The following is a 27997-nucleotide window of genomic DNA, read 5'->3' as shown; positions in this document are numbered from 1 at the left end:
AAATACTACCTATCCAAATCTTAATTATAAATATTAGGTCTTGTTTCAAGTTATGTCAACTAAAATACATGTTATTTCTATTTACATGTTCTCATAATTGATACATGAACATAAGAATACGTTGCAACATATGAAAGTGTAATTGTTGTAATATACATGGCAATATTAATAGATTTTAAATGACAGAATGATTGGGCTTAATTTTTATTAACTTATTTTTAAGTTTGTTTACTATTTTTGCTACATGAAAATTAAACACTGGGCATGAAATGATAAGATTTTAACTCCCAAAACTCAGACTTGAGAATTGAATGTTTCATAAATAAATGGCAGAGTCAAAGAGTAAAAAGAAAAGTGACTTTTAGATTTTAGAAATGGAAAATTTATTGAGTAAACGGACCACTTTTTGTCCTACCCGAAGTATATGAAATATTTCAGAGTAAGGACACACCAAACTCCTCGATTTGTAGTGATAAACATGCCAAATGTTGCCATTTGTCTTGAGTAATTTATATTAAAGTTAATGGGAACCAAGCATCTGAGAAAACCAACATTTGTCATTTTATATGAATGTCTGGCAAATTTTCATTATACCTAATCTTCATGCTGTTAGGTTATAGGATTTTTTTCTTTTCAATTTACTAGTTAGATAAATGAGGGAGGATTACCTCTACTGGAGATTTAACTGAGAATGATTTGGCTCCCTGATATTACTGAATAGCAGCCTGCAAGAAGCTAATGCTCTTCTAAAACCCATAGTAGTGAGAAATTATACCTATAAATTCAGTACAAAATATTATAAAAGGAATGAGTCCCTGATTATGAAGCTATATATGTATGTGCAACATAATACAAATAGAGGAAAAAAAAACATCTATTCAAGAATAATTTCTGCTCTATCTTCAGGTGATGTCTGATTCATATTTATGGTATATGAACCTTAATTTTGAAAGCTAAATAGGAACATGAAATGCACATTTTCAATATGAATTTCCCCAGCATGAATTTCACTAAAAGACATGAATCCATATCAGTTTTTCACTTTCAGAGCACTTACAGAATTGACTTGATTTTAGTTGAGGGCGATCTGTCAGAGGATCATCATCACCCAAACCATCATAACTTGAGAAGGAAATTCAAAATGGTAGACTGATAATCACTTAATTAAAAATAATTTTAATGTTCATTTTTTTTTTGAGAGAGAGACAGAGAACATGAGTGGGGGAGGAGCAGAGAGACAGAGATTGAGAGAGAGAGAGAGAGACAGGGAGTGAGAGACAGAGACAGAGACAGGGAGAGAGAGACAGAGACAGAATCCAAAGCAGGCTCCAGGTTTCAAGCTGTCAGCACAGAGCCCAATGCTGGGCTTGAACTCATGAATTGTGAGATCATGACCTGAGCCGAATTTGGAGTCAACCGACTGAGCCACACACACATCCCTTAATTTTTTTCTTTTTTTCTAAAACAAATTAATCATCACACCACTTCACTCCATAAAATGTCAGGGCTAATTTCTATGGCGTAGCTTATATAATGTTTTTTTTTTTTTTCAACAACAGCTGCAAAACTAAATCTCTAGACTCCACTTCAGACATACTGTATTAGGGAATCAGGAGGTACATCTCAGGGATTTATGTTTAACACCAGTGTTAAACTATGGAAGTTTAGGCTGCCTTCTACAACTCTATATTCTTTTTTCTAGAATTGCTGCCGAGTCTCTTATGAGATTTATTTGTACCTTCTCAGATTCTTTGGCCTTTATATCCTGCATGAGTTTAAGCCACAAGTCATTTGAGGTGTTCCTCATTACCTGACATCTTAGTGAAACTGGATGTAAAACCACAGTCTAAGGTTTCTAGAATTTTGACATCCTTCAAAAATGTTTGCTAATTTTTTAGAGGTCTTATAATTTCTAAGCTTTTCATTACCCTAGTCTAGTGATTCTCAATGGTTATCCCTGTCTCTTTTACATATCAGTTCTTCCCCATCTTCCACATGATTCATGACTTGATTCACCAAAACCCCTCACATCTCTACCACCACATATATGAATTTGTCACCATGTGCTGAGAGAGTTTGAGGACTCTGGGAATTGATCACATTTGATGCATCTTAACTTCCACTTTTTGTTTGCTTCTTTTCTCTTCTCCCTACCACAATTGTTACCCAAATGCCTCTGATATTCTTCTGTAGCTTTGGCACATTATAATAACACATCCTGAAAAGAAAGGAGAAGGTAGGGAATTATACCTTTTGACACAACTACTTTTCAAGATGTTGTTTCATGATATATAATTCTTCCTGAGAAATCCTTTTGCTAGCTATTAAGATGATTACATTTTATTGTGGCTATTTGCAAGTTAAACCACCATTACTAGGCTTTCTCCTATTAGAGTAAGCACAAAGTACTCAGAGAACATCAGAGACTCCTTAACAATTAGGGAAAAATATAAAAGCTAAATTTTAATTGTCTATATTATTTTACACTGCTATTATTGTGAATGAAAATGTTCAGGTCTTTATAGAAAGAAACCCATAGTATTTTCAAATGACTCCAGATTTCATTAATTCATTCAATAAGGGTTTCAAAATACTGAATATGTGCCAACTACCATTTAGGAGATCTGGCAACAACAACAACAACAACAACAGAGAGAAAAATGTGTGGAAGAAAGAAAAAGCAAAATAACAAACTCTATATTACATCCCGTGGTAATAAATACAAGGGAGAAAAATTAAGCTTACAAAGTCATAGGAAGAGATTAAATTACAAAAGGGATGAAGTTTTAAATAAGGCGGTCAGGAAAAGCCTCACCAGGTACTAGTTGAAGACAAGAGAACAATTCACTACTCCCACCACAGGCCTAGAAGCAATGAGAGTCTACTCTGGTGGAGGAAGAATATTGTGGAGAAATACTCCTTCCATGATGCAGGCAAACAGGAATGACTGAAATCTAAGGATGAGGTACAAAGACTAAATCACATTATTTAACATCTCGAATACTATCTTAATACAAGACAATAGTGTCCCACTATTCAACCATGAAAACTGTGATGCCTTGAAGGTAAAAATATAAGCAAGATAAACACAGCTCAACTACTTAGTAGATTAACACAGTGCTAAGTGACAAAAGAAGCTTATTTATTTCCAGAAGTAAATACTCCTGATTTCTCTGTCTTCTATTCCTCCTACGAAGTTGACTTTAATTGAGCAACAAACAAGCAAACAAAAACACAAAAAGCAAGAATACCTGAGGAGTACACTTAACCAGATGCAGATTATACAAATTTTTGAACTATCATACAGGAAATTTAAAATAACTATGAATATATGCTTAAAATTGTAATGGAAAAGATAAACAACATGGGTGAACAGTTGGGGGGGTTTCATTAGACAGAAAGAATATATAAGAAAGAGCTAAATAAAAATTCTGAAATAAAAAAAAACTGCAATGTAAGTAATGAAAAATCCCTTCAGTGTATTCACCAGTAGACTGAACAGAGATGAGGAAAGAATTGGAGGCTTAGAGATAGGTCAGTAAAAATTGATGAAAAATGAAACATGCAGAGAAAAAAAAAGTGACAAAAAAACAAAACAAGCAATACATACCACCATGGCAAAAACAGACCAGAGCATCCATAATGATAGGAAATTTTCATACACTCTGAAATTTGTATCATTGGAGTCCAAGAACGAGAAAAAAGACCAAAAAGAGCAGAAATAATATTGGAACAGAAAAAGGTGAGATTTTGCAAATGAATGAATGAATGAATGAATAAATAAATAAATAAATAATAAAAGACATCAAAGCATAGATTCAAGAAGCTGAGAATAATACAAGCAAGATGAATACTCCTCTCCCCCCAAAACTATAAATAGAAATTACAGTCAAACTGCTGAAAACAGATAAAGAGAAACAACTTTATAGGCAAGAGAAAGTTAAAGAGAAAAAATCATTTTACATACAAAAGAATAAGGATAAGAATTATAGCAGACTTCTTGTCAGAAACATTACAAGCCTTGGGGTGCCTGGGTTTCTTAATAGGTTAAACATCTGATTTTTGATTTTGGCTCAGGTCATGATCTTACAGTTCCGTGAGTTGGAGCCTTGCCCAAATTGGGCTCTATGCTGACAGTATGGAGCCTGCTTGGGATTATCTTTTTCTCCTCTCTCTCTGCCCCTCTCCCATGTTCATCCTCTCTCTCTCTCTCTCTTTCTCTCTCTCTCTCTCTCTCTCTCTCTCTCTCTCTCTCAAAAATAAGTAAATACACCAAAAAAACCTGCACAAACCTTAAGATAATGACATGGCATCTTTAATGTACCAAAAGGAAGGAAAAAATGTCAACCTAGAATTATATACTCAGCAAAAACATATTTTTAAAATGAAGGCCAAAAAAATTCTTCAGATAATAAAAATCTGAGAGAATTCATAGCCAGAATTCATATACCACAAGCACTTTTAAATAGACATTTTTCAGAAAAGGACTCTGATACCAGACAAAAATCTGAATCTATGCTGAAATGGAAAGGTCTGGAAATGAAAAAAATAGACATTATATTCTTGTGTTTATCCACTCTTAATGATAATTAGCTTTGGCTTATAACATGTAAAAGTAAAATGTATGGCCACAATAGTAAAAATGATTGGAGGGAGGAATTAAAAATAAATGTGCTTAGTTATAGTTTCTTTCTACCACTTTTGAAATATACCTAATTTTGTAGAAAAAGAAAAGTGACCCTAGTAGTTAAAATAATAAGCTGTACTGAAGGAATTGAGAAACCCTTAAACCTTAGTGACTTTGAACACAGTTTTATTTTTGTCAGATGAGAATTAGATAACTCTTCACAGGTGCTTGTCTTTCATGCTATGACTCAGTGACCCCTGTTGTTTCCACCTTGTGGTTCTGCCATCTCATCATGCGGTCAGAAAACAATTTTCCTTTTTCCTTTCTTCAAAAGTTATTAGTAATAATTTGAGAGTAAATGAAATTGCACACAATATTAAGAAATAAAAATTCAGGTATCTTTTCATCTACTGTCTTTTTTTTAAATTTTTTTAACGCTTATTTATTTTTGAGACAGAGAGAGACAGAGCATGAACGGGGGAGGGTTAGAGAGAGAGGGAGACACAGAATCTGAAACAGGCTCCAGGCTCTGAGCCATCAGCCCAGAGCCCGACGCGGGGCTCAAACTCACGGACCGCGAGATCATGACCTGAGCCCAAGTCGGATGTCTAACCGACTGAGCCACCCAGGTGCCCCTCATCTACTGTCTTTTGAAGGGAATGTATTTTATATACTTATCCATAGTATTCCAGATCTATCTCTTTTGTTTTATGTTCTTAAAACATAGATATTCTTTAGTGATTTTTTCTGTTCTAGATACCATAGATGATAATGCATGTTTCTGCATGGGTGTATTTTATAAATTTTATTTCTAAGAACTAGACGTGGTCAACTTGTACCATTCTTATCTGCATTTATTCACTATTAATCAAAATCTGAGCAGGTTATACTGATAAATATGATAACAAAACTGTAGAAATATCTAAAAGATAACTCTCTGGTTTACTACATTGGAAACAGTTTAGCATATCCCAAATAAGCTGATGTGGAAGGTTGGTTTAGTTCTAAACTTTGCAGGTAATTTTGGTGAAAGGTGCTGAATGTGAACTTTTTAAAAAAAGAAAAGACTTCCTTTGGTCATGTAGTAATTAGAAAAAAATTGAGAGAAAAGTAAAAACAATTTATTGTCAAAGTTGCATAACTTCAACTAGGGATGTCTCAACAGATGGTTGTTGATGGAATTAATAAAAATATGGTAATTGTAATTAAACATCACATAATAAATTTAGCTGTTTTCTCTCTCATTGATAGTTTTTAACCAATTCTAATGTTTTAAAAGATTTGTAATTTTCTTTATCACAGTTTAAAAAGAAAAGCCCAAGGGTGCCTAGGTGGCTCAGTTGGTTAAGGGTCTGACTTCAGCTCAGGTCATGATCTCATGGTTCCTGAGTTCGAGCTCCATGTTTGGATCTCTGCTGTCAGCGCAGAGCCCACTTTGGGTCCTCTCTCTCAATCTCTGTCTCTCTCAAAAATCAATAAGCATTTAAAAAAAAAGAAAGAAAAGAAATTTCCAGGCCTTTAGATGAAACTTGGAACTTAGTGACAGGGTCTTAATTTAAAGATTGCTTTCTGTGGGATTTTCATTTGCCACCCTGTGGATGTCTGGCAGAAGTAATGTTCATGAATTTATAATAACAGGGTAGAAGTCAGAAATCATTTTAATGGCAAAAAAATGTGTTTCACGGTCAGAAAATCTTCCTTTACCAAGCATACTACAATTTACAGTAATTTGACAATTAGTATATCTTTCGCTGGTATAGATTTCTTCACTAATTGTGCAGTTATATTTTCTAAGTGTCAGAAAAACCTAATACTACACTTTTTCAGGCAAACATTAAGATATTTTTTTCTGTTCCATGAATGAATGTGAAGGAGAACAAAAGGTGTTTATATTAAGCTCTTTTAAAACATAATAATGGCAATTATTATATGGTGTTTACTGATGGTCATCATGACTGTATGAGGGAACTTACTGCTTTAACGTTAATTATTTAATGCTTATTAACCACTCTTTGACTATGTATATGTATTTATTGTTTATCTGAAATGAAAATTTAATTGAGCTTACTATTTTTCCTTTTTTGGTTGATTTTGGCTAAATCTGGCAACCCTAATTGGGTAGGAAAACAAAAACTCCAAGAGGAAACAAGCTTTAAAGGTCAACTGCTAGATGCAAAATGAAAACAGTTCTAAATCTACTATAGTTCCTGAAATGCCTAAAGCACTTTAATCCTGATTGAGAACCAATAAAATAAATAAAAAAAGGAAAGGAAGGCAAGTTCCATCAAACGGTGACCCACAAAATCACTGGTCCATTTTTACTTTATTGATTTTCACTTTTCTCCAAGTAATATTAGTTAATTTGTGCTGTTTATTATTTTGCTCAGCAGTAACTCAGTCCTTTGTTCAGCATTAAACATGCCATACTCAGCTTGTGGCCCCACAGAGCTCTGTATACTTAGAGCTGGCCACAGATGTAGCTGGATTAAATGCCAGCAGTGGAAGACAGGTGCAGATTTATATTACATTTATGGACATAAGTTTAAGAGCCGGACTTTGAAACCAGATATCATAGTTCAGATCTTGACTCTGCCACTTCTTGTGTGTTACTTTAGGCAAGTTAGTTATCCTCTCTCTCTAGGATTCTTCATCTGTCAGCTATGGCTATTATTATATTAATCTAGAGTTTTGGTAAAGAGTAATGACTTAATGTATATAAAATACTCATAAAGGTTGAGGTAAACATCTGTATTTTTAGTTATTTATTATTTAATCATTTATTATTTAATTATTTTTCTGCTGTTGATGTTATTACTTATTTGGTATTATAAGCTACATTCTCTATAGAGACAAAACTGGTGAATATTAAATTAATTATGTAATACAGTTAATATAGCCACAGAATTAGTCATAACATATACTCCAGAAGATATTATATGTAATTAATTGTGTAATAAGTAGAAAGATATAAAATAATTAAATATGTGTCATTCAATAATTTTTGTTATTTTCTCAAATAGAGTTTCCAATAACTGCTTCAAAATAGAAGAATGATGTCAGAAATGCAAAAATTGTACCAACCAACCCCTACACCAGAATGTTGCTTGATCTTTTTTCTAGATTCTTAGCATTTCACACAAAGGTTTCCAACAGCTGGTCTGTCAATACATTTGCCTTCCAATTCAGTCTATTTCTTCTTAAAGGATATTTTGATCAAGTAGAAGTAAGAGAATTAAAATATTATGCAGGTGATACAAGTATCCTGCTGTGACACACACAGATAGAACTCATTTTGCATAGTTCGAATATGTGGGGATTTCAGTTACCATGGTTTAGTTAAATAACACCAGTCCCCTAACAACTCAGTTCAAATTTTAGTAATCGCAGTATATTAACTGTGAGGAATTGCATGAAGTACAAACTTGGCTGCTGCAGTCCACTAATCACTATGTAAATAAAATGCATTTCATGATCAATGACTAATCACTCACTCCTTTCCAAATGTGTCAGTGATTGGCCCTGACCATTTTACAAACAGGCATCAAAGCTTGTAATGTGTTGCCTTTTTGTCTCCCCTTGACAAACTCGTATGATGTTTTACAAAAATAGGTAATTGAAATATGGTAATTGAAATTGTCCAAAAAGTACATTTAAAAAAAAAGCAGTAACACTGGAAGGGAAATTTATACCAAACATAAATGAAGTTACAGGAGAAAGTGCCAATGATGGAAATACTGACATTGTCTCCATTTGAATGGACTCTAGATATACTGGAAGAATTAATGAAGGTAAACTTAACCAATGTAAATGAAGAAAGTGGTTCTGATGATAAGGAGGAAAATGCCAGCAAAAATGACACATTAAAAGAACATTCAGAGGGGCGCCTGGGTGGCTCAGTCAGTTGAGCGTCCGACTTCAGCTCAGGTCACGATCTCGCGGTCTGTGAGTTCGAGCCCCACGTTGGGCTCTGGGCTGATGGCTCAGAGCCTGGAGTCTGCTTCCGATTCTGTGTCTCCTTCTCTCTCTGCCCCTCCCCCGTTCATGCTCTGTCTCTCTCTCTGTCTCAAAAATAAATAAAAGTAAAAAAAAAATGTTAAAAAAAAAGAACATTCAGAGTTATTTTATATTGAAAGCTCAAAACATAAAATGTTGGAAATTAATCCAAACGTGGAAAAGAGTATGACAATTTTCCAAACAATAGAAATCATGCTTGCTTCATATAAATTATATCACAAGAAGAAGTCAAGCACTGTTCAAACTATTCTTTTCTTTTTTATATAGAAATATAACACTTCAATTCTCAGTGAATGAGTATGCAATGGCATTCACCTAATCTTTATCAAATTATATTGTATATGTAAAGATCAGTTTTACTGTTTTTTCACTTCCTTGTACACTTTTAATTGACATTAATAGTTTTAAATATTTTGACAATTTATTTGTTGTCATGGAGCGATTATAACCTTTCCCATTGACTATCAGATTTTCCTGTAAGATTCCAACAGGCATGGTCATTTCCATAGTCTCCCACTACATGGTTCTTAGGGATCCTGTAACCCTTCTGCTATACCAACGCTTGAGGAAAGAGTACCTGAGAAGACCACTTAACATCTAAGTAACTTTTTAACAAGAGCTCAAATTGAAACATTGGTAATTCTTATAAAATTATTATCATAGTTTGTAAAGTATTTTAAAGTGATATGAAACATTTCAAGAAATATATGGGAAAACTGAAGAAAAACCAAACGAGAGCTTAAGTAAAGTCTAACTTCCCAAAGGGAAGAAACTGAGATTAATATTTCTGTTTTCTATTTCAGTTATTCTAGTGTTCTTGTCTTTCGACTATTGTTTTTTGGTGGCCCCAAGTATTAGTTTTTTGGAAATAGTGGCTTATGAATCAAAGCAACTACCACACATTCCTCCTTTACTAATTGCATAAGGAAAATTCATAACACAGAAATATGTTTTTACAGAAAAATACATGTTGTTTTTAGTAGAATGAAATACTTATATTTAAGTTTTCATTGGTTGTAATATGTACCTAGTTTTATGTTTTAAGAAATAAACTCTGTGGTGCCTGGGTGGCTGAGGCAGTTAAGTGACCCTTGATTTCAGCTCTGGTCTTGATCCCACACTTTGTGGGACTGAACCCTGCTTTGGGCTCTGTGCTGACAGCATGGAGTCTGCTTGGGATTCTCTCTCTCCTCTCTCTATGCCACCCACCCCTTCCCACCTAGTGGTATCTCTCTTTCTCAAAATAAATGAATAGACAAACAAAAAAAAAAAGAAACTATGACACAAGGCTTTCTATTAAGAGAGTTTTTATTTGATATGTATTGTCTGGTCTTTATTGCTTTTATCATACTCTGCTATTTATAGAAAACATATAAGAAAGTTGAGACACATTTTAAGAATAAACCTAAGGAAAATTTATAATAAATAAATTTATTAAGAAGTTCTTAAAACGTCTTCACTATCCAAGTTTGATTCCTGTTGCTTGTTTTGGCTTAGAATAGTTGATGTGCATGTTTTCCACAAAATATAGTCCTTTGTTTCATCAAAAGCACTGGTGATGCAATATTAAAATAATCACTAAAAGAATTAAAGCCAGCCTTGAAACTATGTAGATATAGCTTAAATTTGGCTCCTACTTGGGAAATTTTAGAAAGTGTATGTAACTGCCTTCTTTCCCATCTTCCACATCATTTGGCTTCTTGGGATTAAAAAATTATTCTACTGTTCATGCATTTTTCTTCCAAGCCATTACTCTTTTTGTTTTTACTTTTCAGAGAATAATGATGTTCTCATCTTTTATTTCTACCACTCTTCATATAAATAATTTTTTTTGATAGAGAGCTTGAATAGTATCTTTGAAGAATAGTAACGTGAATTCAGAATTTGAGGTATTTAGCTAACCTGATTTCCAGTGATGAGTCTATCATGATTTTATAACAAATTTTGAAAGAAAATGTATATTTTCTGCTACTGTGAATATTTTGCTAATATTTTGTTGGTTTTATTATTTTGAAGCAAAAATAACTCATGAATATTGGGTTTTAAACTTTAAAGTTTTACAATTATTAAATTCTATAGAAAATTAAATGCTGTACTAAAATACCTTGAAGGAAGAATTGTGGGGGCATTTGTGGGGGGAAGTTTTCTTTAAAGCATGTTAATGATCTGATGCTAAGTCTAGATTATTGACGGGGACTTATTATTATTTAAGTAGAAAACTCAGAGAATTACTTTTGAGGCTCTTGTTTGCCAGGTGTAATTTCAAAAAAAAAAAAAACTTACTTAATTCTACTGGATACCATTATTAAGTCTTCTCTGAAACTCTATCAGTCAAAACCAATGAAAGTGGCATGTTCTCTTTGTAATACAGCCTTGGAAGCTCTGATCTTATGAACTGTCTATGTAGCAATCTTTCTGAACATTGGATGAACAATGAAAATAATGTTCAAGAGGTAATAATGATGAACACAGGTTTTTCAGAACTAATGTAGCTGTTTTGGCACAAAGAAAATGATTATTCTGATAATTTTCAAACTGCTGAATACAAAGGTATTTGCTCATGTTTAAAATTATTTTATTGCTGCAAATTACAAAAAGAGTTATACCAACACTCATAACAAAGAAATCAACAAATGTATTTGTGGAAGAAAAAAATTGAAATCTGGAAAAAATTGTAGGGCATCACTGTAAAAAAATTAATAAGGTGAAATGAATGTTATTAATATATTTTATTTTATCTCATATATACAAAATATTATCATTCCTACATGCAATCAATTTAAATTATTAATGAAGCATTTTACATGCTTTTCTGCTAAGATTTTTCTAATCTGGTGTGTAAAATATATCTCGATTTAGTTAAGCAATGTTTCAAGTGGTCAAGAGCCATGTGTGGCTAGGGGCTGCCATATTGGACAGCACAGTTAGATTTAGGGATTTATTCTTTTCTCAGTGTAAATAAATAAAATAGAGATAATCTCCTTTTTGGTATATATAGGGGAAAGGCCATACTCTTTTCTCACTCCCCCAATTCCTTTACACATGTGTGTAACCAACAGAACAGGTAATGCTTACTTTGGCATTTGGCCATGCATTAATCATAAGTATGCGCCACACATAAATATTTCTCCTTCATTGTAGCAATGGTAGAACAGTCGTTTGTATGAAGTATATGTCTGCATGCAGTTTGAGAAATTTCTTTTAAGAGTTGTGATCTGTGCAAATGCTTTGCTTTCAAGAAATTTCCACAAATTAAATGATTTAAATACAAATTATCACATTTAAATTTCATCTTACTTTTATTAAAAGGCAATGATAAATGGAAACGTATCAGCTTTACACACAAATAGACATGTGTTTGAATCCCAGAAATGACAATTATATGACCTTGAGTGTGTCACTTAGTTTTTTTTTTTCTGGGTCTGAGTTTTATGATTTACAAAATTTGATAAAAAATTGTGTTAAATAATTTTTCCAAGATCACTCATTGACAATAATCTCTGAAAGTAATCTTTGAACCTGTAAAGAGAAATCTGGTACATATAAATAGTTTAAAATGAATTAATTAGTAATGTTAGTAAACATTTCATCATATATCACCTGTTAGAACATGGTTTAGTGGCAAATTACCAATAAAATGCTATATATTTTCAGGCTAGGATAATAACAAGGGGAATAAGAATATTCAGAAAGACATCACAACAAAGGTCCTATTTGTGTCTTGGGGAAGATTAGTGAATATAGTGAATATAGTGTACCATCCAAATCACAGAAATGTTTGAATAAATACATTCAGACAGGAAATCACATGATGTCTTTAGGGAAAAAAAAAGATGACCGAGCTTTTGGGCAGCAGGAAGCCATAGAATGGAAGCCATATTGTGGGTATAAATGACAGATTACCTTTTTTAGATAGGTGGCAAGCCACTAATAATGCAAGAAGTCTTTAGGGGAGAAATCCTAGAAGTGATGTCCACATTATATCTAAAGTATCTGCTTTTGTGTTTGTTTTGCTTTTCTATGTTGAACATGATTGTTATTTGGAGTATTCATAGTTTACAGCATCAATTTCCTATCCCTGCTAGGGTCAGGGTTTAAAATCCGCTCAGGAATTACCAAAACTAAAAGTTTTATACATGGTAGCTCTAACAGTAATATTGTGAAGTAGATATTATTATCTTACTTAGTATATAAGGAAAATAAGGCATGGGGAGGTTTACAAATTCTCACAAATTCACACACTTCATTAAGTGATGAAGCCAGGAGGTAGGCTTTAGTCAATCTGATGGCAGAGCTACTTTATCCCATCCTGTCATATTAGATGTACCTCTATGTTTTGGATACTTGTTATGTTGATACTTTCTTCATAAAACTCATGTATTTCAATTCTTGCCTTGTTCTTAATAACTGCTCATAGACCAATTAAAAAGAAAACAGCATGATTCAAAGGATTATCTTATTTGACTCACTATTCAATTACAAAAGAGAGAAAAGTGATCTTTCTCATTTCTCTAGGAAATTAATTGCTTCAAAAAGAATATCCCATTTGTTTGCCTAACTCCCACAAAATGTTTAGGTTCTAATTATTTATTCCATGCTTGCTTAATATTCCCTCATTTTTTAAGAAACAGCATTTTTTTTTTTGTTAAGGAGAGAATTTTCAATGATCTAATCTTAAGTTATTTCTTCCAGCTGTTATATTCTTATACTCAAAATTTAAAATATAGCATTATCTTCTATATGCATTTTTAAATAAGATGACATTAAAATGTCAGAGTTGCACACATTGTGTAAAAGATTATATCTTGGTGCTTCTTTTCAGGATCTGTTTGTGCAGACCAGTTGACAAAAGATAAGTGGGATATGAGTAAAAAGTGAGAGATTTAGTATTCTAATAAATGATTACATTTTTTCTATTCAGACTCCAAAATAAAGAAAAAAAGAGTTTTGGGTGCTTGGCGAAATTGTCAACTGCATTTATTGTTTTATAGGCTAAAATCAAATGGTATTCACCATAGATACACATTTTGAATATAGTCATATAGTCATGTATATGTGCATAAATTGATTGGGACTGAAAAGAAAATAAAAATCATTATCTTATTCAGCATAATTAAAAGTGTGAGTCATTCTCTTCCTTCTGAAACTTGTTCTCCTCCTCTGTTCCCTATTTTAGTTATTTGCAAAATCCTCCTCCCAACCTTCATCTTAAAAGGTATAGAATTCTCTTATCATTGTATTCCTATATCCTTCAGCCTACATGGACTTTCATGTCTTCACACTATTTTTTTTTTGTGTTTACTCAACCCAGAATTTTACATTCCTTAATTCAGCTATTTGTATTCTCTGTTCCCTTCAGGAAATTGATCAGAAGATTCTGCCTCATGTTATCTTTCTTTACAATTTTACATAGCAATCATCTCTTCCTCTTTTGCAGATTGACATCGGTTTCTTTAAACATCCTTCACATTTTCTAACTTGTTTCATCTAATAATTTATTATATCTACCTGATATATCCCCTTCTATATTTTAAGATGCCTGAGAAAATTCAATGAGTAGCATGAAACTCTATTAATTTATTGAATATTTAAAAGCATCCTTCCAAAGTAGAATCTAAGTAGGAGTGAATTAGAAAGCTCTGGATGCTGCATTCACTTTGTTTTATTTTGTTTTTTGAAATAAAATTTACTATAACATCTCTAAATAGCTTCCATAACACAAAAATAATAAATGTTTGGACAAGCACGATTTAGTTTTGAATAATGCATATTTATCAGTATATTTCAGTTATATTTCATGTTACATACCCCGTGAGTCTCTAATTAATGAGATTATATTTGAAAAGATTCTTCTGGAGCCTACCCAAAGTCCTATCTTTGAGTATGTCTTTAATATTTAATTATTTCCTTAAGTTGAAATTTCTAATTAGACCAGCACCTGTTATTCTTATGCTTAAAAACACTTTCAAGACTAACAAATTGACAGGCTGAAATGGCAATGACTTATAAAATGGAAAAGCATTTTGGAAAAGCAAAATATCAACTTGTAAAGTACAATATAATGCATAAAAAGTTCAATGAGGACTATAGAAAATATTGGTTTGTGAACTTAAGTACAAGTAACAAATGAAGAAAACTCCTCTATCCTGCTGTACAAAAAAGAAAGAAAGAAAGAAACCCTGAGATAGAAATTTCCTATCTGTTATAAATTTAAACCCCCAGTTGCCTAAAATACAAAACAATAATAAGAGAACACTGTAACAACTCTATTGTATATTTTTCATCCTTTTCTTTTCTAAAACAGCATTTGAAGTTCTATTCCCCAGGCAGGGGATGTAAGGAAATTCTCAGCTTCCTGTCAGATGTGCTATCCTGGAGCAAGGCCTCAGGAAAGGACAGTTCTTCCCTAGGTCCTAGTGGTGTCCTTTCAGAAATACAGCACAAAGGCTGGACCTCTGTAGGGGTAGGCCGCATCTGCTGGTATCTTTCTTGAATGCTTTAAGGTGGTAGTAAAACACAATAAAATATTTGTATTGTTTTGGTTTGTTTGTAGTTGTAAATAGTGCATATAATTGAAAATATAGATAGCACAACAAAGTTAGCTAGAGTTGAGCTAGTTCGAGTATTATTCTCTAAGAGGAAATGAAAAATGAACACCATAATTTCAGCTATATGATGAGTAAAGTCTGAGGACCTAAAGTATAAATAGTGACTATATTGATAATATTATCATATAATTGAAATCTGCTTAAAGAGTGGAACTTAAATATTCTCACATACACAAAAATATAAAAATATGTGAAATGATGGATGTATTAATTCATGATGTGTACATATATAAATCATCACGATGTACAGTTATAATACTTAAAAAATCTTACAATTTCATTTGCCAACTATACCTCAGTAACACTGAAAAAGTGCTGTATTTCAACAATATAATTATTTTATTATTTTTCTTTTAAATTTTAATCACTGAGTATATATGATTTTTTAAGTTATGCAGGTGTTTTAATACAAGATATTTTAATAATACATAAACTGAAAACAGGAAAAATAGCTTTAAAGGCACCCAATCATCCTTGTAAAGAGTGAAAATATGGAAAAAATGACATGCTTATAATTTGAAATATATTTTGCACAGCAAAGTTCCTAATTGCCCCTACTCAGGCAATCATAGCATCATTTCAGAGGGTAGTGTCTCTACTGTTTCAACGAAAATGTGGTTTGTGGACCAGGACCATTGATATTACTGGGAATGTGTAACAAATTCAGAATCTCAGGTCTCATTCCAAACCTAGTGAATGACTGTCTGAATTTTCACAAGAATCCCCAGTGGTCATATTCTGATTAAAATTTGAGAAGTTTTAGGTATGTGAATGTGGATAGGACAGGAGAAACATTACAAGATCCCTTGCTGACCAATCTAAAAGAATTAAAGTGTCCTGGATCCTATGCCAAATGTAAATAGAAATGAACCAAGACTAGGGAATTCGCTGAACACGAAGAACAGAAAGATCACAAAGGTTATCTAATAAAATGTTGATAGGAACCAGCTTATATCAACTGCTGTGAAAATCCCTGTTGTCTTCCAGAGGCAGGAGTGGACCAGCTGCTGAATTTGTATTTTTCCATCATTTTCATTGAGAGAATTTTTCTGAATTTTGTGGGTATACTTTTCTGAGAGACATCATATCAGACCCCAAATAATACATGATGGTTTCCTTGAGCCAGTGATCCCCAAACAAGTAAGAGCCAGTCTTTTGGAATTAGTTCAGGGGAGAGGACCTGCCATCTCATCTGCTTATTTTACATCAGAAAGTACAAAGTATTTTGCTCTAATCACGTCCAACTCGAAATAAGATGTAAAGAAGGAGATAAAATGCTTATGTAAAGAAGGAGATAAAATGCTTTGTCATCTATTTGACGATTCCACCTTAAATAAAAGAGTGGTAAGTGTTCCTTGCTGTTAAGTGTAATGCAAATCTTGAATTAGTCTGAATCAACATTGAATGGAAGAAAAACTGAATAAATAAATGAGCAGTTAAGTTAAACAACCGATTTATTAGAAAGGATTTGAATAAAAAGTTCTTGTTGCAGGGGCAATTATTAGGAATTAGGAATTCATTGTTAGATTTCTTAGAAAGCCAAAGCTAGGAAAAGTATGGGTCTAGTGAAAAAAAACTGGTGATGACAAAGTGAAATCAAAGTCCCCGATACATCAATTCTAGTGCATATATATTGTCACCTCTTTGACCAACTTCACACTTACTTGAAATGTGTGTGCTATGAGTCAAGTGCCAGTTGTAACCATACTTCTAGAGTGAACCATGTGGTGGTTGAATTCAGAAATCTTATAATCAGTATTCAACTGTTTGAGTGCACTCTGATTTAAGCCAACACCTAAGAACACTTAATATTCTAACATATTTACAGTTTAAAAATATTTTATACATGAAATGATAGCAAACATTTTCCTAATGAAGACATATGTAAAAATGGGAAATATCAATAAATCTTTGTTGTACACAAAAGTACTACATATGTAATTTTATAATTATATATTATGTATCATATTGCATTCTTATTATCATGCAAAACTTAATGTTATTTTTATTATTTGATATTAAAGTGATACTTACACATTATCATACCTATCTGCTCCCTTAACTCTGTTCTTTGTATGATCCATCCTAGAACCTATGACATCATAGCATAATCTGTATGCTTAGCCTGAACCAAAACGTGTACATCAGTTTTTGTAATAGGTGAAGAAAGATGAGAGCAACAAATATATATATCAGTGGTTTGGCATGGCTAAATTGATGCTCTGGTTTTAATATCCCCGTAATTATATTTGGTTCCTTTTCTCTAATTTGTCAATGTGTAGTTTATTGTCAATGTGTTCTTCCATATTTCATATTCTGGTTATTAGGTTTCTCCTTCCACTTCCTTGGCTTTGAGTTCTCCCTGTAACTGGGTCTCCTTCTGTAAAATTTTACTATGATACATACCTCCCGTAGATCCCCTTGATACCAGGTGGCTTGAGTAGAAATAATAAAAATAGTAACAAATTTTTTATGTATGTATATATATTTACGTGCATGTGTATATATATATATATATATATGTGTGTGTGTGTGTGTGTGCATGTGTGTGTGTTCTATATTAGAGATTTTGTACAATACCCATAACAACACAGTGCTATATGTATTGTTATATCTGTTTTATACATTTTGTAATTGAAGAATCTGTGTCTTAAAGGACATAGGTGAATTCACAGTTAGACAGTTGGGAAGGAAATCTTCTCAGCAATTTTACTCACAGCTTTATTTACTGTCAGAGCCTATACCCTGTGCTATTAGCATCATGCACACTAATTCACAACTAACCTGCACTGTTTGATTTGTCTCTACAACCAGATCAGTGATAGCAAAGAGTTTTTTACTTTAGCACCAACCCTGGGTCAGCTGATAGAAACTAACTAGAATTCTGAATCAGAAAGATTTTAACTTTTTGTTGTTGTTGTTACTTTTCACTTTGAGAAAACTGTAGATACATAAGCAATGTAAGAAAAATACAGAGAAAAGCATTGTACTTTTTACCCAATTTCTCCCAATGGTAACATCTTATGGAACTGAATAATAAATATATCATAATCAGGAATCTGGCACTGACATAATCCACCACCTTTTTCAGATTTCATCAGTTTTATGTGTGTGTGTGTATGTGTGTGTGTGTGTGTGTGTGTGTGTGTGTGTGTGTGTGTATTTAGTTCCATGTGTAGATTCAACCTACCATTATCCAAGGATCTCTTGTGTTATCCTTTAAAAATTTTTTTTCAACGTTTATTTATTTTTGGGACAGAGAGAGACAGAGCATGAACGGGGGAGGGGCAGAGAGAGAGGGAGACACAGAATCAGAAGCAGGCTCCAGGCTCTGAGCCATCAGCCCAGAGCCTGACGCGGGGCTCGAACTCACAGACCGTGAGATAGTGACCTGGCTGAAGTCGGACGCCCAACCGACTGCACCACCCAGGCGCCCCTCCTTTTATAGCCACAGCTCCATCCTTCCTTTCCTACCTTCTTAATCCCTAAGAACCACTAATCTTTTTCCCATCTCCATAATTTTGTCATTTCATGAATGTTATTTAAATGAAATCTTCTGAGGTTAGCTTTTTCACTCATAATTACTTTGAGATATATCCAAGTTGTTATATGCATCAAGAGCTTATTCTTTTTTATTATTGAGTAACATTTCATGGTGTGGATGTGCTGTAGTTTAATTATACTCCTGTTGAAATTCATTTGGGTTATTGCCAGTTTTGGGTTATGATGAATAAAAGCAGCTGTAAACATTCTTCTTCAGATTCTTGTGTGATTGGAAGTTTTCATTTTTCTGGGATAAGTGTTCAAGACTCTAATTGTTTGATCATATTGTAAGCCCATGTTCAGTTTAGTTGTATGAGAAACCACCAGAGTCTTTTCCAGAGGCTGTAATTTTCATTCCTGCCAGTAAGATGTAAGTGACCTGGATTCTTTGCATTCTTGACAACATTTGCCAAATGTTATCACTTTTTTAAGAATTTTAATCATTCTGATGGGTGATTAGTGATGTCTTGTGTTTTTAATATGTTTTTCCCTAATGGCTAATGGTGCTGAAACCTTTTCACACATCTGTTCCTATCTTTTGCCGATTTTCTAATTTTTTACTTATTTTTTTATTTTCTAATTTTTTAAAATGTTTATCGATTTTACTTTTGAGAGAGAGAGAAAGAGAGAGCGCACAAGTGGGTGGGGGGCAGAGAGAGAGGGAGACACTGAATCTTAAGTAGGCTACAGGCTCTAAGCTGTCAGTGTCGAACCTGACGTGGGTCTGAATTCACGAACCATGAGATCATGACCTTAGCCAAAGTTGGAAGCTTAACTGACTGAGTGACTCAGGCATCCCCACTTTTTCTTTAATTCATAAGATTTTACATATTCTAGATATAAGTCTGTTGTCATATATGTGATTTGCAAATATTGTGTTTTTTTTCAGCCTAAGAGGTAGCAGGATTTAAATGTTTTGTTTGGTTTCTATGATAGAGTCTCAGAGTTTAGTGATATGTACAAAAAAAAGAGGAAAAATACTCTAAAAACCTTAGTTTTCTACATACACGTTTACCATTCCTATCCTTGACATCAAACGCAGTGCAGACTTAGATAATTGTGCACATACACTACCTTCTCTCCTTCCCATCTCTCTCATTCTGTTCAATTAGAACAACACATACAAATCTTTCTTGTAATAAGTACACAAATAACAGCCTTGACAGAAAAGACATCGTTCTAATCAGATAATCTTGAACTTAACTCTTGGAAAGTTCTCCAAAATTTTGTCAAATTAAATGTTTTAATAAAAAAATACATTGAACCATTTATCCAGATGTTACTGATATAAATAACTCAAAATAATTTATAAGTGGTTAAGTTTATCCAAACTTATAAAACACATATATATACTACCACCAAGTGTCAGTGCTCATTTATATGCTCATGGTATATTTCTGCCTGTTCTTATAATAGAAGCATATTTGGGCTAATTTTTTTAATACTTAAAATTCATTTTGAGAAGTTAATTTGTGTGTGTGTGTTGAGCAGCATGACAAAAGACATTCCAATACGTTATCCCTTCTTTCTCAGCTTAAGTCAAAATTATTCTTAAACAAGAGACTGAGTTGATTGATGATTTAATGTTAACTTTTTCAGAGTGGTTCAGTTATATTGCTTCTAGAAAGAGAGTCCCTACTATATGTGGTATGTGACAGGGATTTTCTAAAGTTGGTCCCTGATAGATAGCGGGCATGTAAAACAAGTTTTCCCATAGACAGCCTAACCATTAGGATAATCTTAAATATTTGCTTCAACCCTGATTTAAAAAATCTGGTCATATATACATTCAACATTGATTGATGACTACATATGCTATATAGTAATGAGCCTACACATTAATTTTCTGGACATATACAGTCTTGTCTTCCACAGGCAAAACTAGTTAGTAAAATGCTCATTTAGAGTGAATAGAGTGAGGACAATGTTTGTTGAACACTTTTGCTCTCTATTCTCCTTTTTTTTCTTTTCTACTTAACAGATATTATGTACCTCAAATACTATCTTTTGCTGGCATAAAAGAAGTCACAAACTTTAAATAGGAAGTGGTTCTGAGATTGATTTTAAAAGGCCCCTGATTTTTTGTTAGTCCTCTCTCTTTCTCCACAATTGCCTCCAGATCAAGTATCTACCTATTAGTTCAACCTGGATAACAGGGTAGGTGATCAAGTCTTGTATCTAGATAATACATTCTAGTGTAGGCCTTTCAATCTGGTTATATACAATTTATTTTGTAGGTGTGAAGACAGACATCATGGCCCAATACAAAGGAAGTCTTACTTAAGTTTCTGAATGATAAATTATACAATCTTGCCCAAAGATTTCACTCCAGTTAAAATGAAAGTCAATTCCTTAAAAATAAACACATGTGGATTACTGATGTTTTCTTAAAGGAAGTATAGTGGGTTTTGTTTTAAAAATTTTTTATGTTCTTATAAAGAAGATAAAAAATAAATGAGAAATAATTATAGAAACATTCCTCTTTAGGTTTAAATGTGTAGAATGTAGGCATTATAATGTGGTTATCTCTTCAATATGGAATACATAACACTTCCACTCTTATTTATTTCATTAATATTTGAATTTTACAGAAAATGTAAAATTACTTTTTAATTGGATATTCCAGTAAATGTGAATAAAAAAGGACATAAAGTAGATATTTTAGAAGATGCCCATGAATTACACAAATTTGGCAGACTATGAAAAGGACAAATTGGTGTGGAAAGTTTCCCAAGAAGACTTAATCCATAGGTCATTCTTAAAGTACACAGGCTTTTAAGGGCAGATTCATGTTAGAAGATTTACTCATCTGGAAGACAATTTAAATTACAGGACAAGTATATTACTCCAAAGAGGTGTTTTATTCATTTTAGATGGCAGGAGATGGGTTTAATGAAATCGTGCTCTCTTAACTGGTTTACTGGCAGATTAAATGCAACATTCTTCACTTCATAATGTTTGATATAACTATCAAGATAATAGTTGCAAAATATTTTTACAAATGCCTGTGTGGTATACCTACAGACACCTTGCATAAGAAGACCACTGTAAATCACCTCTAAATGACTACAGGTTAGATTTCCATCTTCTTAAACCCTCTGGATGACAGCAAAACACACAAGTGTATGAAGTGTGAACAATGCAAAGAAACTACAAGAACCTCCTAAATTAAAGCAGACCATCCACCTCCATTCTGAGCTGTATTTGGCCTATAAATCTTAAAAATCTGGGTTATCTATTTTTCTAGTTTACTGCAGATTAGAAGTTACAGTTGGATTAGAAGCAACAAATTAGACGTGGGAGGCAGTAGTGAGGGGTGTTGGTTAAAGGCATTCTGACAGCATTGAGAAGTTACAGCTGACAGCCTGACATTGAGGAATACAGAAACTCCCAAGCATATGCAGAAATGTGCTGTGTGTTTTAGCAGAGAACAAGAATGGAGATACATAATGATGATGATGAGTCATCAAGAAAAAGACTACATAATGTGCTGTGTCCTCTGTTGAGGAAGGAAGTGAAATGTACTTTCTGCCTTTTGGAAGAATTTCTATCAAAAAAAAAGTTAAAATAAATCATTGGCACCTGATGGGACAAAGTTTGTTCATTTAGAATATTCACTTACATAAAATGTTTCATGATAAAAATTCCTTCTAATCTTCCTGCTTCTCCTAGAATTTTATTCTGAACAAGTTGAAATTATAAAAATATACAAGTCATAATCTACTAAAAATTTGAATATGAATTCAAGTTCCATCCCTTAAAGTGTGTGACTTTGGGCAATGAAGTCTCTTTGAGGTTGAGCGTTCACATCTGTTAACTCTAGTTTTTACTTGCATCATTAGTTTTCAGTGCAGGTCAAACACGAGTAGGTGAAAGGAAATCAGATTGACTGATTATATGATAAAGGAGTTATTCACTGGTATACATGGCAGGCTTCCTCCTTTGATGGTTAGGAGGGTTTGAGATTCTGGAGTAATATTTTTAAAAGATCAAAGTCTAACAGGCTTTCTGATTTTAAGGAGATTTTTTATTTTTTATTTTTATTTTTAAGGTAATTTGTACAAGGTACTTACCTGAATACCATGTAATGTAAAGCATGCATTGGACTCTAGGTTAGATGTCCATCAACTTAAACCTTCTGGAGGGCAGTGGGAAATGTGAAAGTGTATGAAGCATTGGAATAACTTAAATGGAACCACAGAACACTGCAGTTAAGAGGCTCTCACTCTGAGCTCTATTTGCACTGTTAAATCTTAAAAAGTTAGATTCTCCATTTTTCCATTTTATTGCAGATTAGAAGCAACAAATGATGTGGGGGGAGTTAGGAAGAAGTGGTGGTAAAATGTGTTCTGACAGCACTGAGAAATTAAAGCTGACAGCTTGGCACTGAGCAGTACAGAAACTGCCTCAAACTCACACCTTACCATTTGGTGGAGACAAAAAAGGATTAGAACATCAGATTTCCCAAAGATACCCCCAATCCATCTTGTTTTTTCACCCTAACTTCCTAGTGAGATTTATTGTTGTTTGACCTTGAGCTATTCTATTGGAGGTGGGGCAATGCATAAAGACTGGCTCTTCCTTCTCTTTGCTTCATACAGAAGCAAGTTGATGGCGATTAGAAGTTGATTTGTTTACATACAGACCATGGAAAAGAGAATTCAGTGACCCATATGCAAAGGCCAGTCATACCAGCTTTGAGTGAGAAAGCTGGGAGAATAGCAGAATGTTCTAAAATGTGTCTGAAACATATAACTATAGACTTCATAAGTAACAAGGAAGAAGGTACTTAAGTGATACTCACTGAGTGTGGGAGCTTATAATCATTGTTACCATTTATTTTGTGTTTCCCATTTTGGAGGGGAGTGTATTTTTCTTTTTAAAACATTAATTAAAAATGATGGTAAGTTAAGTATGAGTATCTAAGTGTAATGAGATGCTAAAGAGAAGATTTACATTCTACATTCTCATTTAACTGTTATCTGCTCTCTTCAATAGATCTGTGTGCAATGAAACACTTTACAGTCTGTGCTGTCCATTAGTAGCCATTAGCCACATGTAACTACTAAGCATTTCAAATGTGGCTAATTTGATCAAGGAACCAATTTTAAATTTTATTTAATCTGTTATTTAAATTTAAATTAAGTGGGCAAATGTAGTTTGTGGTTATAGTCTTGGCCTATATTAGCCATGATATATATATATATATATATATATATATATATATATATATATATATTTAACGTTTATTTGTTTTTGAGACAGAGAGAGACAGAGCATGAACGGGGGAGGGTCAGAGAGAGGGAGACACAGAATCTGAAACAGGCTCCAGGCTCTGAGCTGTCAGCACAGAGCCCGATGCGGGGCTCGAACTCACGGACAGCAAGATCATGACCTGAGCCGAAGTCGGCCGCTTAACCAACTGAGCCACCCAGGCGCCCCGATATATTTTTTTAAATATCAAAACAGTTCAAAGGAATAGAAAGATTATAAAATCTAAAAATAATGTTTAAACAGTCTTTTTTGCTTAGATTTACTCAATGTAAAGAACTCACAAAAATCTCAGAGGTTCTTCATTGCCGCAAATATAATAAAAGTGGCATCAAATGCTGCAAAAGTTGTCCTCTAATGGCTATGAAACTAAATGATATTATCAGGGCAACAGAAGAGTCACTGAGGTATCAATTGTTGACGATTACACAAACAGGAGACCCATCAGGGGATTTAGAAGGAAATACTCACTTCTTGAGAAGAAGGCAGTGCAGAAAAACTTTTAGAGAATAAGTGATCTCAGGAAATACTGACTTTAATAATAATCTCTATAATACAGGCAGTATAGCTGATGATGAAATGATGATAAAAAGTTCCTTTCAGAAGCAAAACCATAGGATCACATTCCATTAGTCCTCATAGAATAAAATAGAGCAGAAAAATTGATATCTAATTAATTATTTTTAAAGAATGATTTTTTTCATGAAGAAAACTACAGGCAAACATTAAATCTAATATGTTATTTATATTACACATTTATTATAAATATATAAATCTATATTCTTGTTAAATGTATAGAATTACTTTTTAATTTTTTATAATCTGCTTTATTCACTGACATTAAAATACTATAATTGTGATAATTTGAAGATAACTTCAAAGGTAATTCTTTTAGTACTAATAAAATCACATTGTATTAAGGCCATGAAACTCTTAATACATGTAATGCATTGATAGTAAGCTAGGAGAGGTTGTGACTGATTCTAATGATATATCATGTCTTAGACTGAGAGGAAAAGCATTTTTCTTACTCAGAATATGTTCTCACTCCCGTCTGTCTCCTCATTTTCAAAACTGGCTTACTTAATGAATAACACACATCACACTTATTTTCAAGGAACATGCGCACAAGACTAATAATACAGTTTAGTAGTACATGTTTAATCAAGGTAAAATTTATTTTTTAATGGTAACTCCATTGTATTAGGTTATAGAGTCAGCTTAATTAAACTGATTGAGTTTACTTTGATTTTTTGTTGGTTCTAATTAATTAAAATCTATTCTTTGTGTTTCTAAGCATACATAAGGAAGTCAAAGTCTCTAATTATAAAAATAATTACTAAAAGTAGAATGAGAAGACATTGATTATACTTACTGCCTTATATTTGATTATTGTATGTAATGGATATGGTAAAAAAAATAAATGACCTTTAGGAAGGAAACATTTTATTTTTAGCCTTAATTTCTGAAAGGGGAACATATTTTAAAGGGATAAAAACATTTTTGAACCTGGACTTTAATGATAAGATACCCAGAGAAGTATTTCTTGCTCAGGGGTGTTGGTGGATGGTGGTATATAAAGCTCTTGTATGCCATAGAACACAGTTCTGTTCTCCACAGGTGGAAAAGCTTAACTCCCTGAAGTAGCCTTTCCTTTTTGGAGTACTAAGTTCTTTAAAGAACATTTCACCATATTTCCAAAGTGCATGATCTATATTCATCTTTCCCTCATGTTTAGTTTAAGCAAACCATTGCTAAAAAGGAAAAAATATTTTTACTCTAAATACCATCAACCTGATAAAATAAAATATCTTAACACACAAAACAACATTGAAGCATGAAATCATATATATAAAGAATGGCTAGTGTTTTTTCTAGATTTTCTCACTAGGCAATGTCTTTAGAATTCTTGGAGTCTTTTTGTATCAGGCATTGAATGATGTTACATCTACTGACATTAAATGAGCAATAATTGATTGCCTACACTGCCCACGCATTCCTGATAGCAGCTCTGAATGTGTCAATGAAGAAATCATGGTGTCACTCCACCAAGATTTGGGAATGTAGCAGATGCCATTGGCATGTAAATAATCAAATGTTACATCAGCTGGTATAAAATTGATGCCATCATAAAAGTAAGGCCAAAATAGTGTTTGAGCATGTTAATATAGAGTAAGTGATGATCAGTTTCATTTAGAGAAAATGATTAAGCCCAAAAAGAAATAGAACTTCCAGCATGAATATTAAAGATGTGTATAATTCTGAGGACAAAGTAAAAAAAAAATCTCAGGCTGAGGGAAAGAATGATTCTTGGATGCCTACACAGTCATCGATTTTAGTAGAAAATGGAAAACCCGGGGTGGGGGTGTGCATGGGAATTTACATTGGAAAATGACTTTGAAAGGTAGAGTGGAAGACCCAATTATAGGTAACATAGTATAATAAGGATTTTTTTTTTCCAAACAGAAAAGAATCAGTGATTTACACTGTACTTTTAAGTTAATTGATTTCTGGAGCACCTGGTTGGCTCAATAGGCTAAGCTTCTGACTCTTGATTTTGACTCAGGTCATGATCTCATGGCTAGGAGATCAAGCCCAACATAGGGCTCTGTGCTGGATGTGGAGCCTGCTTAAGATCCTCTCTCCCCCTCTCCTTCTGCTTCTCCCCACTCATGCTCTCTCTTTCTCAAAAAATTATTTATTTGTCTATTTATTTAACTGATTTTGATGGAAAAGATGGTTGGAAAACAAGAACATTCATAGAGGGTAGTCTGTTAGGAGGTTTATTACAATAGGCAATACAAGGGGCATCTGGGTGGCTCAGTCGGATGGGTGTCAAACTTCAGCTCAGGTTATGATCTCAACGTCTGTGGGTTCTAGCTCCATGTCAGGTTCAGCTCAGAGCCTGGAGCCTGCTTCTGATTCTGTGTCAACCTCTCTCTCTCTCTGTCCCTCCCCCACCCATACTCTGTCCCTTTCTGTCTCTCAAAAAGAAATAAACACTAAAAAAAAAAATAAATAAATAGGCAAGACAAGATGAGATCTTGAACTCATTTAGTGTCAGTGAGGTTGCACAGAAGATGTATCCAAATAACACACATTAGAAATTTGAGGAAACAAACAATGCTGAGTCATTGGAAATACATGAGGCCCTCAACACTAGCAATAACAACAAAAATAAATGATTATTGATCAGAAGGTCAATAAAAAGTAAAACAAATTGTTCTTCCTTTATATTTTTAAACTATAATATGCATGAAGTGAGGTAAAGTATGAATAACCTTTGCTTCAAATATATTTTGTTTTATTTTTTAAAGCTTTATTGAGATATAGTTGATACACAAAAAGCCGTGTATATTTAAGATGTAAATATTTTCACTTTTATTTTTAGAAAAAAGTTAGAAGGGACAAGGAGATCTAAGAGAAGTTTGAGGAAAAAATTGGCTCCATTTATTTAAAATTTCAACTCATCTCCAGATAATGGTATTATAATTAAAATTCTGGTTTTATCATTTTAATATTTTATTGTGTTGTTCCAGAAAACTAAATATGAAATTGTTCATTTTCTGAGATAGATGAATTTGAACATGAAATATATAAAGAATTGCAATTGCTTTTGTGTTTTATATTGTCTCCAAATAAAGTATTACATAATTTTTTAATCCTGTAATTCTTGTGTTACGGATAATGTCTTATAGTACTTTTATTCTAGACAGGCCATCTTTCTTTGAATAAGAAAAAAAATACATCATATAGGAAAACCCCAACCAAGGAAATTATAAAATAAATGATCTTCTGTATGTGATTTAGCAATTTTACGTTGTTTTTCCACTCCTAGTTTTGATGATTTATTTCTTTTTGTCTACATTTTTCTTTGATTCAAATTTTGCTTTTCTTCCTTTTCTATATGTATAATATATTATTAAATGATCTC

The 27997-nt window shown here is 33.0% G+C and overlaps 1 long non-coding RNA gene across 1 annotated transcript in view; it reads left to right on the top strand.

The window, feature by feature from the left end:
• LOC123385420 overlaps positions 1–27997 on the top strand; it is a 289914-nt gene that overhangs the window by 62441 nt on the left and 199476 nt on the right. The window lies entirely within an intron of this gene.

This window comes from Felis catus, chromosome B2 (assembly GCF_018350175.1).
Source record: "Felis catus isolate Fca126 chromosome B2, F.catus_Fca126_mat1.0, whole genome shotgun sequence".
In the NCBI taxonomy this organism is placed as follows: Eukaryota; Metazoa; Chordata; class Mammalia; order Carnivora; family Felidae; genus Felis; species Felis catus.
This window is presented reverse-complemented; position numbering and strand designations above follow the sequence as displayed.